The sequence below is a fragment of the Phyllobates terribilis genome, unplaced genomic scaffold, assembly GCF_046119375.1.
Source record: "Phyllobates terribilis strain yellow unplaced genomic scaffold, ASM4611937v1 Scaffold_192__1_contigs__length_3615891, whole genome shotgun sequence".
Taxonomy (NCBI): Eukaryota; Metazoa; Chordata; class Amphibia; order Anura; family Dendrobatidae; genus Phyllobates; species Phyllobates terribilis.
This window is the reverse complement of record NW_027362952.1, coordinates 3,182,374-3,196,032: the sequence shown is the minus strand read 5'-3', so window position 1 is coordinate 3,196,032 and position 13,659 is coordinate 3,182,374.

Here is a 13,659-nt window from a genome sequence, read left to right as displayed (position 1 = left end):
TTGGTTCTCAAATACTCAGACAGTTCTCTTCTCTGTTCTCTGTTCTCTGTTCTCCATGCTTAGTGTGGCACACACAGACACAATGCAAAGATTGAGTCAACTTCTCCACTTTTTTTCTGGTTTCAGGTGTGATTTTCATATTGCCCACACCTGTTACTTGCCACAGGTTAGTTTGAATGAGCATCACATGCTTGAAACAAAGTTGTTCACCCACAATTTTGGAAAGGTGCTATCAATTTTGTCCGGCCCATTTTTGGGGTTTTGTATGAAATGATGTCCAATTTGCCTTTTTTCCTTTTGTTTGTTTTTTTCTTTTGTTCCAATGCACACAAAGAATATTAAACATGTGTATAACAAAACATGTGTAATTGCAATAATTTTCTGGGAGAAATACTTCATTTTCTGGAACAATTTCAAGATTGCCAACACTTTCGGCCGTGGCTGAATATAGGAGCTGCGTACAGGCGGCACCTGGGGCCCCTGATACCATTACTATGTGGCCCTTACACCTCATATATAGTAGCTGAGAACAGGCGGCTGCTGGGGCCCCTGATACCATTCCTATGTGGCCTTTACACCTGATATACAGTGGTGGCCAAAAGTATTGGCACCCCTGCAATTCTGTCAGATAATACTCAGTTTCTTCCTGAAAATGATTGCAATCACAAATTCTTTGGTATTATTATCTTCATTTAATTTTCTTGCAAAGAAAAAACACAAAAGAGAATGAAGCAAAAATCAAATCATTGATCATTTCACACAAAACTCCAAAAATGGGCCAGACAAAAGTATTGGCACCCTCAGCCTAATACTTGGTTGCAGAACCTTTAGCCAAAATAACTGCGAACAACCGCTTCCGGTAACCATCAATGAGTTTCTTACAATGCTCTGCTGGAATTGTAGACCATTCTTCTTTAGCAAACTGCTCCAGGTCGCTGATATTTGACGGGTGCCTTCTCCAAACTGCCATTTTGAGATCTCTCCACAGGTGTTCTATGGGATTCAGGTCTGGACTCATTGCTGGCCACCTTAGAAGTCTCCAGTGCTTTCTCTCAAACCATTTTATAGTGCTTTTGGAAGTGTGTTTTGGGTCATTGTCCTGCTGGAAGACCCATGACCTCTGAGGGAGACCCAGCTTTCTCACACTGGGCCCTACATTATGCTGCAAAATTTGTTGGTAGTCTTCAGACTTCATAATGCCATGCACACGGTCAAGCAGTCCAGTGCCAGAGGCAGCAAAGCAACCCCAAAACATCAGGGAACCTCCGCCATGTTTGACTGTAGGGACCGTGTTCTTTTCTTTGAATGCCTCTTTTTTTTCCCTGTACACTCTATGTTGATGCTTTTTCCCAAAAAGCTCTACTTTTGTCTCATCTGACCAGAGAACATTCTTCCAAAACATTTTAGGCTTTCTCAGGTAAGTTTTGGCAAACACCAACCTGCCTTTTTTATGTCTCTGGGTAAGAAGTGGGGTCTTCCTGGGTATCCTACCATACAGTCCCTTTTCATTCAGACGACGACGGATAGTACGGGTTGACACTGTTGTACCCTCGGACTGCAGGGCAGCTTCAACTTGTTTGGATGTTAGTCGAGGTTCTTTATCCACCATCCACACAATCTTGCGTTGAAATCTCTTGTCAATTTTTCTTTTCCGTCCACATCTAGGGAGGTTAGCCACAGTGCCATGGGCTTTACACTTCTTGATGACACTGCGCACGGAAGACATAGCAACATTCAGGTCTTTGGAGGTGGACTTGTAGCCTTGAGATTGCTCATGCTTCCTCACAATTTGGTTTCTCAAGTCCTCAGACAGTTCTTTGGTCTTCTTTCTTTTCTCCATGCTCAATGTGGTACACACAAGGACACAGGACAGAGGCTGAGTCAACTTTAATCTGTTAGAACCCTCCTGTCAGTTTTTGCTATCTTATGTTTTGCGGTCACGTGACTAGCTGCCTATATATTCCAGCTCCGCCCTTCTGGCTTTGCTGGACTTCAGTGTTTTTTGCCTGTCTCTCTAGCCAGGTGCTTCGGTGCCTATCTCTGTCTAGTTTGCTTGGTCCTCTGGACCTCTAGTACTTTTTGTTCAGTTTGTATTTTTGCTCTGCAACAACTTCTGTTAGGAGGTGTCCATTTTTTGTCCCAGTCCTTAGTTCTTTTAGGGACCCCTCCCTTTATTCTATAGGTCTCTGTTCAGACTAGCCGAGGACGAAGGCGGGTCTGTTCACAAGGAACAGGCTGCCCGCTACATCGTAGGGATTCAGCTTAGTCTTACTGTAGGGACAGCATTTCCCTTTCTTTCCTTAGTTTATGTTGCAGATCATAACATAATCCATGTTAAATGGCTGCAAGTGTGATTTAGTTATTGCTAATTGTATCCAATTTGGCTTTAGGACAATTCTTTTTGTGTTTTTTCATTGAAGACAAATTAAATGAAGATAATGAGACCAAAGAATTTGTGATTGCAATCATTTTCAGGAAGAAACTGAGTATTATCTGACAGAATTGCAGGGGTGCCAATACTTTTGGCCACCACTGTATAGGAGCTGAGTACAGGCAGCTGCCGGGGCCCCTGATACCATTACTATGTGGCCCTTACACCTGATATATAGGAGCTGAGTACAGGCGGCTGCTGGGGCCCCTGATACCATTACTATGTGGCCCTTACACCTGATATATAGGAGCTGAGTACAGGCGGCTGCTGGGCCCTTGATACCATTACTATGTGGCCCTTACCCCTGATATATAGGGGCTGAGTACAGGCGGCTGCTGGGGCCCCTGATACCATTACTATGTGGCCCTTACACCTGATATATAGGGGCTGAGTACAGGCGGCTGCTGGGGCCCCTGATACCATTACTATGTGGCCCTTACACCTGATATATAGGAGCTGAGTACAGGCGGCTGCTGGGGCCCCTGATACCATTACTATGTGGCCCTTACACCTGATATATAGGAGCTGAGTACAGGCGGCTGCCGGGGCCCCTGATTCCATTACTATGTGGCCCTTACACCTGATATATAGGAGCTGAGTACAGGCGGCTGCCGGGGCCCCTGATACCATTACTATGTGGCCCTTACACCTGATATATAAGGGCTGAGTACAGGCAGCTACTGGGGCCCCTGATACCATTACTATGTGGCCCTTACACCTCATATATAAGAGCTGAGTACAGGTGGCTGCTGGGGCCCCTGACACCATTACTATGTGGCCCTTACACCTGATATATAAGGGCTGAGTACAGGCGGCTGCTGGGGCCCCTGATACCATTACTATGTGGCCCTTACACCTGATATATAGGAGCTGAGGACAGGTGGCTGCCGGGCCCCTGATACCATTAATATGTGGCCCTTACACCTGAAATATAGGGGCTGAGTACAGGCGGCTGCTGGGGCCCCTGATACCATTACTATGTGGCCCTTACACCTGATATATAGGAGCTGAGTACAGGCGGCTGCTGGGGCCCCTGATATCATTACTATGTGGCCCTTACACCTGATATATAGGAGCTGAGTACAGGCGGCCACTGGGGCCCCTGATACCATTACTATGTGGTCTTTACTCCTGATATATAGGAGATGAGTACAGGTGGCTGCCGGGGCCCCTGATACCATTACTATGTGGCCCTTACACCTGATATATAGGAGCTGAGTACAGGAGGCTGCTGGGGCCCCTGATACCATTACTATGTGGCCCTTACACCTGATATATAAGAGCTGAGTACAGGTGGCCGCTGGGGCCCCTGATACCATTACTATGTGGACCTTACATCTGATATATAAGGGCTGAGTACAGGCGGCTGCTGGGGCCCCTGATACCATTACTATGTGGCCCTTACACCTGATATATAAGGGCTGAGTACAGGTGGCTGCTGGGGCCCCTGATACTATTACTATGTGGCCCTTACACCCGATATATAGGAGCTGAGTACAGGCGGCTGCTGGGGCCCCTGATACCATTACTATGTGGCCCTTACACCTGATATATAGGAGCTGAGTACAGGCGGCCACTGGGGCCCCTGATACCATTACTATGTGGTCTTTACTCCTGATATATAGGAGATGAGTACAGGTGGCTGCCGGGGCCCCTGATACCATTACTATGTGGCCCTTACACCTGATATATAGGAGCTGAGTACAGGCGGCTGCTGGGGCCCCTGATACCATTACTATGTGGCCCTTACACCTGATATATAAGAGCTGAGTACAGGTGGCCGCTGGGGCCCCTGATACCATTACTATGTGGACCTTACATCTGATATATAAGGGCTGAGTACAGGCGGCTGCTGGGGCCCCTGATACCATTACTATGTGGCCCTTACACCTGATATATAAGGGCTGAGTACAGGTGGCTGCTGGGGCCCCTGATACTATTACTATGTGGCCCTTACACCCGATATATAGGAGCTGAGTACAGGCGGCTGCTGGGGCCCCTGATACCATTACTATGTGGCCCTTACACCTGATATATAAGGGCTGAGTACAGGTGGCTGCTGGGGCCCCTGATACCATTGCTATGTGGCCCTTACACCTGATATATAGGAGCTGAGTACAGGCGGCTGCTGGGGCCCCTGATACCATTACTATGTGGCCCTTACACCTGATATATAGGAGCTGAGTACAGGCGGCTGCTGGGCCCTTGATAACATTACTATGTGGCCCTTACCCCTGATATATAAGGGCTGAGCACAGGCGGCTGCTGGGGCCCCTGATACCATTACTATGTGGCCCTTACACCTGATATATAGGAGCTGAGTACAGGCGGCTGCCGGGGCCCCTGATACCATTACACTGGTGCCTTGTTATTAGGTAAATTCCATTATAAAACATTGTATCCGTCATTGTTGAGCTCTGCTGGGACTCTGTATCCCGCCTGCATTGCATAATGGGGCCCCTGAATACTCTGCACATAAGGACCCATAGCTCTAATTATGTTGTTTGCAATAGTCGCCCTCCTGCCACCCTGTAATATCGGGTCCCTGCCTGGTGTGGCCCCTATGACTTAATGTCCCCCTGTAAGTGCAGTACACCAGTTATCAGTCTACACGGCCAGGGTCCGGGACCCCTGTTGTTTTTGTACTGGCTTTGTAATATATGTTTGACGCACCCCCTGGGACATATTCCTTTTTGAGGGGAATACCCGGCACCGGATCAGATGGGGGGTTGTAGTCTCCGAGCGGCTGTGACCCGGCCCCGTGCCCAGGGCGTCAAGCTCAGTGTGATGTGGCAGTTCTACAGATGTTACTAAAGTTCTTTTGTGTCGACTACGCCACCCGTTGTGATGCGGTCACTGTGGCCGCCGCTGCAGCAGGGTCCGCTGAGGCTGATGGTGGGTGCGCAGCTTGGTGAAATAACCCCCAACGGGAGGGGTATAGCCTCAGAGGGGACAGGCGCAGAGGATGGGGGTTGTGGTGGTGTAGTGCAGACGGCAGTGAAGACAGAGTCGGGTTGTGCAGTTAAGGGTGTTTACTTACTGCAGATGTTGTACTGGTCACTCCAGCTGCTAGTGACCACCCGAGCCGTGCTGCGTCCACCAGGTCCTGGATCCAGCCAACCCCCAAACAAGTCCGGAGCGTGGCCCTGAGCTCTCCCTCTGTCCTTTCTTCAGCCGTCCCCACCAGTGATCCACCTAGGTCCAGCTCCCTCGGGCCTTCTGTTGGGACACCCTTGGCCCTGGGTTCCCTGACCCTTCATGTGGTGTGCCTTCGGGGTGAATGTGGTGGGTGACCGTGGCAGACACTGCCCACGGTCTCCGGTCTCTGGCTGGGGATTGTTTTTACCCCCACCAGTTTGGGTTCCGGTACCCTTTTGCTGACTCCTCACCCGGTGCTCTGATTTGGGTTCTTGGGTCCCTTCTCTTCTGTGCTCTGGGTCTTTCTCTTTTCTCCTCTCTCACTCTGGGTCTTGGTCTTTCTTCTCTCCTCTCCTGACTTGTTCTCTGCAGCTGATCCTCTCTGCATCTGACTCTCTGCGTCTGACCCTGATCTTAGTTGGTGCCCACCTTATATACACCCTCTATGTGTGAGCTCAGGTGACCAGCACCCAATGAGCTCCTATCTTTACCCAGGCTGCTCCCCCTATCTGCCCCTACACTACTTGGGATGTACCACCCCCCTCCCACTCCAGCCAGGAACAGACTCGGTCGTACCTGCACATTTCTAAGTGGGAGTACCGTCGGTCTGCTCCTCGGAAATGGGATGTGTGTAGTGCATGCAGCCTACCGAGCTCAGTTCCACACTCCACCCTTACCCGGGAGTGGAATATCACACCTCTGGGATGAGGTGCAATACCCCTGTAGCAGCCGAATCCTCAGGGTGCTACATTCCCCCCTGGTAAATCACAGCACGTCCTCGGGCTGTAAGACAAAAACACCAAAACATACAAAATTTTTCATATAAACATATAAAACATATAAAAAACATTATATAAATAACATATCTTAGCAGATAAAACTTTCTCGTCGTCTCTTGTTTCAGGTTCCTCCTCCGGACACTGTGCAACGTGTGTCCGGGAAAAGTGCGACAGTCTCTTAGAAAATCTGGTTTTCTATAAAACCGGTAGGGGGCGCTTTAGGACGCGCAACTATATACAGGGGGATGTTGGCCGCTCTCAGTCCTCGGCCAGGTAGAGGGAAGGGAATGGCTGCTCACAGTCCTCAGCCTGTAGGATGAAGGGGTTAACGGGTAAACAGTTCACTGGTCCCAACGGGGACTATTTTAGCAGCAACGGTTCACTGTGCCCCGACGGGCAACTATATACAGTCTCTACTCCCGTCCTCAACGACGGCTCCCTCCTGCTTTTTCTTGATATGGTGTTTCTTCAGACCCGTCCGGGTCCTCTGACTCCTCCTCCCCGTACCGCAACTCCTCCTCCGTCAAGCGGTGTACGTGGAGGGCGTAAGGTCCTTTGGCACACTTGTGCCGGGTAAAAGTGACCTCGTCTCCGACGTAGAGGTCACGGCCTTTGTGACCTTCCGGCAGGTGGGACTCGACGTCTCTGCGGGTCACAAAAACGTCACCACGGTTGTTACGGTCCCGAATAAAGCCCCACCCATGCTGCGGGTTGAACTTTATCACCGTCCCGATGGTGCGGGGACAGTGCGCTGCACGGGGGTTCCTCCTAGTCCGGCTCTTCTGCTCCGCGCTCCGGATTTGGGCCTGTTGTTCTCTGACCCGCCTCTCCTCCCGTTCTCTCGCAAACTCTGCTAGCTGCTGACGACAACACTCAGTACGTTCAGCGGCGACTGCCCGAGTTTCCTGAGTGAACCCCATTAGATCTTCTCCGGTGGGGTCCCACTCAAACTGTGCTTCCGCTAGCGGGGGCGAGATCCGTGCCACGGGCTTCGGAGCCGGAATCAGGGGTTCATCCAGGGGTCTTAGTCTCTGCTGCCGTTCCAGCTCATGGTATCCTTCAGGCCAGATGAAGGGCCGCCCGTCCGGCCATGAGAGCTGGCTGAACAAGTCCTCCCCCAGGTGTGGCACCCTTGGTTTTACGGGCGCGGGCGCGGTGGTGGTGGCGCCCGGGTTGCCCAGGCCTTGCGGCCAGGCCTGGGGCACCTGGAAGGTGAAGGGCACCGTTAGGACGGCGGCACCCTGGGCTACCTGGCCTTGCGGCCAGGCCGGAGGCTCCGCGGAGGTAGGGGGCGCTGTTGGTGATGCGGCGCCCGGGGGTACTAGGCCTTGCGACCAGGCTGGTGGTATTTCCTGCTTTGTCACGCTCCGGGTCGAGGCGCGTGACGTCACAGGGGTCGCTGCGGCGGCTTCCGGTCGGGGCCTAGTCCATAGCGGTGACATGGCGGCTACGGGCACAGCAGGGGGACTTTCGGGCTCTGCGACGGGGAGCTGGGGCAGGTAAGCGGTGTCACGGCTTGGGGTATAGGCGTCCCCTTTACCTGCCTCCATGCGTTCGGCTCCCCTCTCGGCGCCGTCTCCGGCCTTGGGTCCTCCCGCGCCATCCTCAGAGGCGGTCTGCTTCCTCTTCCAGGGTAGCATGCTCCATTGACTGGTCTCAGCTTGCTGGGTCATCTCCCGGCTCCACTCCGCCAGTATCTCGCGCTGTACCCGGGCCATCCTCCTTGCGAGGCCCTCCAGGGCAGTTTGTGCACACTCCCGGTCTCGGGGGAGCTGCGCTAAGATCTCCGCTAGACCTAGCGAGGTTGTGGACTCTAGCAGGCTCCTGACCATCGGGTCGGTGCTGCTCTGCTCTTCTTCTGGCAGGCTCCTGGCCAGCGGGCCGGTGCTGCTCTGCCCTCCTTCCCCGGTCTCTAGCAGACTCCTGGCCAGCGGGCCGGTGCTGTTCTGCTGTTTCTCCATCTCCGGGTGAGTTCCTTCGCTACTCCTCGTTAGACCTCTTGCCTCCGGGTGCGCTCGCTCCAGACTGCTCCAAGCGACACCCATCTTTTCTCTTCTCTTTCGTCTCCTCCCACTTCGAGGGCGGTCCCGGGGCAACTCGGTGACTGTCAGCTCCAGGGGTAGTTCTTTCACGCTGACAGACACCTCCAGCATCACAGTCTCTGTTGGTGGGGGCGGTTTCCACTTTTGGCGCCATTTTCTGTCCTGGCCCACGATGGGAGGCGGCCTCCTGCCCTCCTTTGGCACGCCCATAATGGCGTCCGCTGCTCTTCCAAGGCGGGAAATCTGCGGTTTTGGCGGGAAGCGTCGCCCAGTGGCGGGAAACTCTGCAGATGGCGGGAACAAGCTGGAAATGGCGGACAATCGGCGGGAAACGACTGGTGATGGAGTCCGATGGCGTGGACCCTCCGGAACCGGCGGGAGACTTCTTTCTGAGGTAAACTTGCACTTTTCTTCAGGCACGCAGTACCCGGGTGTTGCGGGCACGTAATCCTGCCGACTACGCCAAAGTTGACGCACCCCCTGGGACATATTCCTTTTTGAGGGGAATACCCGGCACCGGATCAGATGGGGGGTTGTAGTCTCCGAGCGGCTGTGACCCGGCCCCGTGCCCAGGGCGTCAAGCTCAGTGTGATGTGGCAGTTCTACAGATGTTACTAAAGTTCTTTTGTGTCGACTACGCCACCCGTTGTGATGCGGTCACTGTGGCCGCCGCTGCAGCAGGGTCCGCTGAGGCTGATGGTGGGTGCGCAGCTTGGTGAAATAACCCCCAACGGGAGGGGTATAGCCTCAGAGGGGACAGGCGCAGAGGATGGGGGTTGTGGTGGTGTAGTGCAGACGGCAGTGAAGACAGAGTCGGGTTGTGCAGTTAAGGGTGTTTACTTACTGCAGATGTTGTACTGGTCACTCCAGCTGCTAGTGACCACCCGAGCCGTGCTGCGTCCACCAGGTCCTGGATCCAGCCAACCCCCAAACAAGTCCGGAGCGTGGCCCTGAGCTCTCCCTCTGTCCTTTCTTCAGCCGTCCCCACCAGTGATCCACCTAGGTCCAGCTCCCTCGGGCCTTCTGTTGGGACACCCTTGGCCCTGGGTTCCCTGACCCTTCATGTGGTGTGCCTTCGGGGTGAATGTGGTGGGTGACCGTGGCAGACACTGCCCACGGTCTCCGGTCTCTGGCTGGGGATTGTTTTTACCCCCACCAGTTTGGGTTCCGGTACCCTTTTGCTGACTCCTCACCCGGTGCTCTGATTTGGGTTCTTGGGTCCCTTCTCTTCTGTGCTCTGGGTCTTTCTCTTTTCTCCTCTCTCACTCTGGGTCTTGGTCTTTCTTCTCTCCTCTCCTGACTTGTTCTCTGCAGCTGATCCTCTCTGCATCTGACTCTCTGCGTCTGACCCTGATCTTAGTTGGTGCCCACCTTATATACACCCTCTATGTGTGAGCTCAGGTGACCAGCACCCAATGAGCTCCTATCTTTACCCAGGCTGCTCCCCCTATCTGCGCCTACACTACTTGGGATGTACCACCCCCCTCCCACTCCAGCCAGGAACAGACTCGGTCGTACCTGCACATTTCTAAGTGGGAGTACCGTCGGTCTGCTCCTCGGAAATGGGATGTGTGTAGTGCATGCAGCCTACCGAGCTCAGTTCCACACTCCACCCTTACCCGGGAGTGGAATATCACACCTCTGGGATGAGGTGCAATACCCCTGTAGCAGCCGAATCCTCAGGGTGCTACATGTTCATTATCAGGGCGCCCTCTTCTCAGACATCCATCTAATCATCCGTCTGTCTCATCCATATTTGCCATATGGAGGTTTCCAGAAATAGGGCAGAACCTACTGGACTTCTGTGAAAGTTGAAGAATCTGTTGAGCGCGGCTGAAGCCTCCTGGGAGCCGAGGTAAAATCAGTGGCCGTGGTAAAATTGTGGAGCAGTGGGGTCTGAAAAAGGATTCATGACTATAAGGACAACGTTTGCACAAAGTGATTTCTTTCCAGCCCAACAGCCACTGTGTAAACCTGACAAAAATGCCCCCATCTATCCATCCATTCATCACTCTCATACTCTGTCTATGCAGGTATGTATCTCATCATTCTTCCTTACGGAGTTTCACATTGACCAGTCAGGGCTTAGGTCCGAACTCCCCCACAAAACTGGATTCGGTAGTGTGCACTGACGAGGCCATAGGCTTAGTAGACTGCGCCTCCAGTAGGCGTACACACCTGATGCACGACAGAGGGCACATTCACTCTGTCTGGACCATTATAGTCTATGGCCACGTCAGATCATATGCCCGAATCCCGTTCTGGTAAAGGCTGCAGCCACCGCAGCCATGCTGCCTTCAGTGTCCCGCTCCTCCGCCACTGCCGTTCCCCCCAACACCCAGAGCCACAGTATATATATATATATATATACACACTACTCAAAAAAAATAAGAGGAACACTTAAACAACAGAATAATAACTCCAATTAAATCAAACTTCTGTGAAATCAAACTGTCCACTTAGGAAGCAACACTGATTGACAATCAATTTCACATGCTGTTGTGCAAATGGAATAGACAATAGATGGAAATTATTGGCAATTATCAAAACACTCTCAATAAAGGAGTGGTTCTGCAGGTGGGGACCACAGACCACATCTCAGTACCAATGCTTTCTGGCTGATGTTTTGGTCACTTTTGAATGTTGTTTGTGCTTTCACACTCGTGGTAGCTTGAGATGGACTCTACAACCCACAGAAGTTGCTCAGGTAGTGCAGCTCATCCAGGATGGCACATCAATGTGAGCTGTGGCAAGAAGATTTGCTGTGTCTGTCAGCGTAGTGTCCAGAGACTGGAGGCGCTACCAGGAATCAGGCCAGTACACCAGGAGACGTGGAGGGGGCCGTAGGAGGGCAACAACCCAGCAGCAGGACCGCTACCTCCGTCTTTGTGCAGAGCCCTGCAAAATGACCTCCAGCAGACCACAAATGTGCATGTGTCTGCACAAACAGTTAGAAACCGACTCCATGAGGGTGGTATGAAGGCCCGACGTCCACAGATGGGGGTTGTGCTCACAGACCAACACCGTGCAGGACTCTTGACATTTGCCACAGAACACCAGGATTGGCAAAATCGCCACTGGCGCCCTGTGCTCTTCACAGATGAAAGCAGGTTCACACTGAGCACATGTGACAGACGCGACAGAGTCTGGAGACGCCATGGAGAATGATCTGCTGCCTGCAACATCCTTCAGCATGACCGGTTTGGCAGTGGGTCAGTAATGGTGTGGGGTGGCATGTCTTTGGAGGGCCGTGCAGCCCTCCATGTGCTCGCCAGAGGTAGCCTGACTGCCATTAGGTACCGAGATGAGAACCTCAGACCCCTTGTGAGACCATATACTGGTGCGGTTGGCCCTGGGTTCCTCCTAATGCAGGACAATGCCAGACCTCATGTGGCTGGAGTGTGTCAGCAGTTCCTGCAAGATGAGGGCATTGAAGTTATGGATTGGCCCACCCGTTCCCCAGACCTGAATCCGATTGAGCACATCTGGGACATCATGTCTCGCTCCATCCACCAACGTCACGTTGCACCACAGACTGTCCAGGAGTTGGCGGATGCTTTAGTCCAGGTCTGGGAGAAGATCCCACAATAGACCATCCGCAACCTCATCAGGAGAATGCCCAGGCTTTGTAGGGAGGTCATACAGGCACGTGGAGGCCACGCACAATACTGAGCCTCATTTTGACTTGTTTTAAGGACATTATATCAAAGTTGGATCAGCCTGTAGTGTGTTTTTCCACTTTAATTTTGGGGGTGACTCCAAATCCAGGCCTCCATTGGTTAATAAATTTGATTTCCATTGATGATTTTTGTGTGATTTTGTTGTCAGCACATTCAACTTTGTACAGAACAAAGTATTCAATGAGAATATTTCATTCATTCAGATCTAGGATGGGTTATTTGAGTGTTCCCTTTATTTTTTGAGCAGTGTATATATAAATATACCAGGATAGGGGATATTAACAGAATTGGGGGACATTACCTCTATAACAGTGTCAGCAGCAGACTCCCTCCCCCTTAACAGGGCATAATGACCACATTTTTTGCTTCAATTTTTTTTCTATTTTCCTCCTCTAAAACCTAGGTACGTCTTATGGTCCGGTGCGTCTTATAGTCCGAAAAATAAGGTATATGCATTCAGTATATATATACTATGGTAGATCAGCCCACTCAGTTGCACACAGAAGTAGCCACCGGAGCGCCGTCTCCTTAAGTCTCTCACTGGTTTATTTGAAGATGCTGCATAAGCCAGTGAGGAGTTAGCAAAAATAAATACGTGCTTTCTGTCCTAAGGAAAAACAAAACATAACATACAGCCGTGTTGCTGTGGGGATCTGCCCGCTCAGGAGAACAACCATCCACTGGTTCAGCTTTTCCTTCTCAGGACACAAAGCGCTGGAGTTCCTCTCTACAGCCCTACTGAACACTGAATGCCTTAGAAGGCCGACTATATACATCCTAGTCCCCACCCTGGGGTGGAGATATGGTGAATGACCTCCCAACCCGCTCTATGGTCATTCACAAAAACCCAGCCCTTAAAATGGCCGATTAATCCCTCTCAACACATAGTGTGCAGGTGTAAAACTTATGGGCTTCAAATCACTGAAGCTAATAGCCTCAGTGAAACATACCTCCCCTCCAGCACTTTGCCAGTGACTTTGTCACCATGTATATATAATCAGCATACTGTATATATATTATAAGCATACTCTATATATCCTTTTAAAAGCAGAAGTGGTAATAAATTACTTTTATCAGTTAACAAAATGCAGAGTAAAGTTTGATGGATGAAAAAAAATGTCAGTAATAATAATTGTAATTTTTTTTATTAATAATAGGATAGAAGGGAGGGACAAAACCAGGAACAGAATCAGTAGGCAAACTCATAGTCAGGAGGACAGCCGGGGTCAGATACCAGGTGATCAGTAACCGCCACGTCTGCGAGCAGTATGAATACCGCGGAGCCTGGTGACAGAGGTGATACTGAGATTGTCCGGGCAGAGATGTAACAGTCAGAAGGCCACCGGTAGATGGTGAAGGTCCTTCTGTACAGCTCCAGCAGTGATGGTGGATCTGCTGGACTTCAGGGCGCAGGATGCGGAGGTTTACCGTCTTTTAGATGTCTCTAGGGGAACGGTGACAACACGCAAATACGCGAGCAGCCCTGGATAATCCACGCCGGCAGGATGATAAGATCCGGCGGAAGATGGAACCTATGAGAAGAGAAGGAAATATAATGTAAGTGATGGGACTCCATATGACATGATACT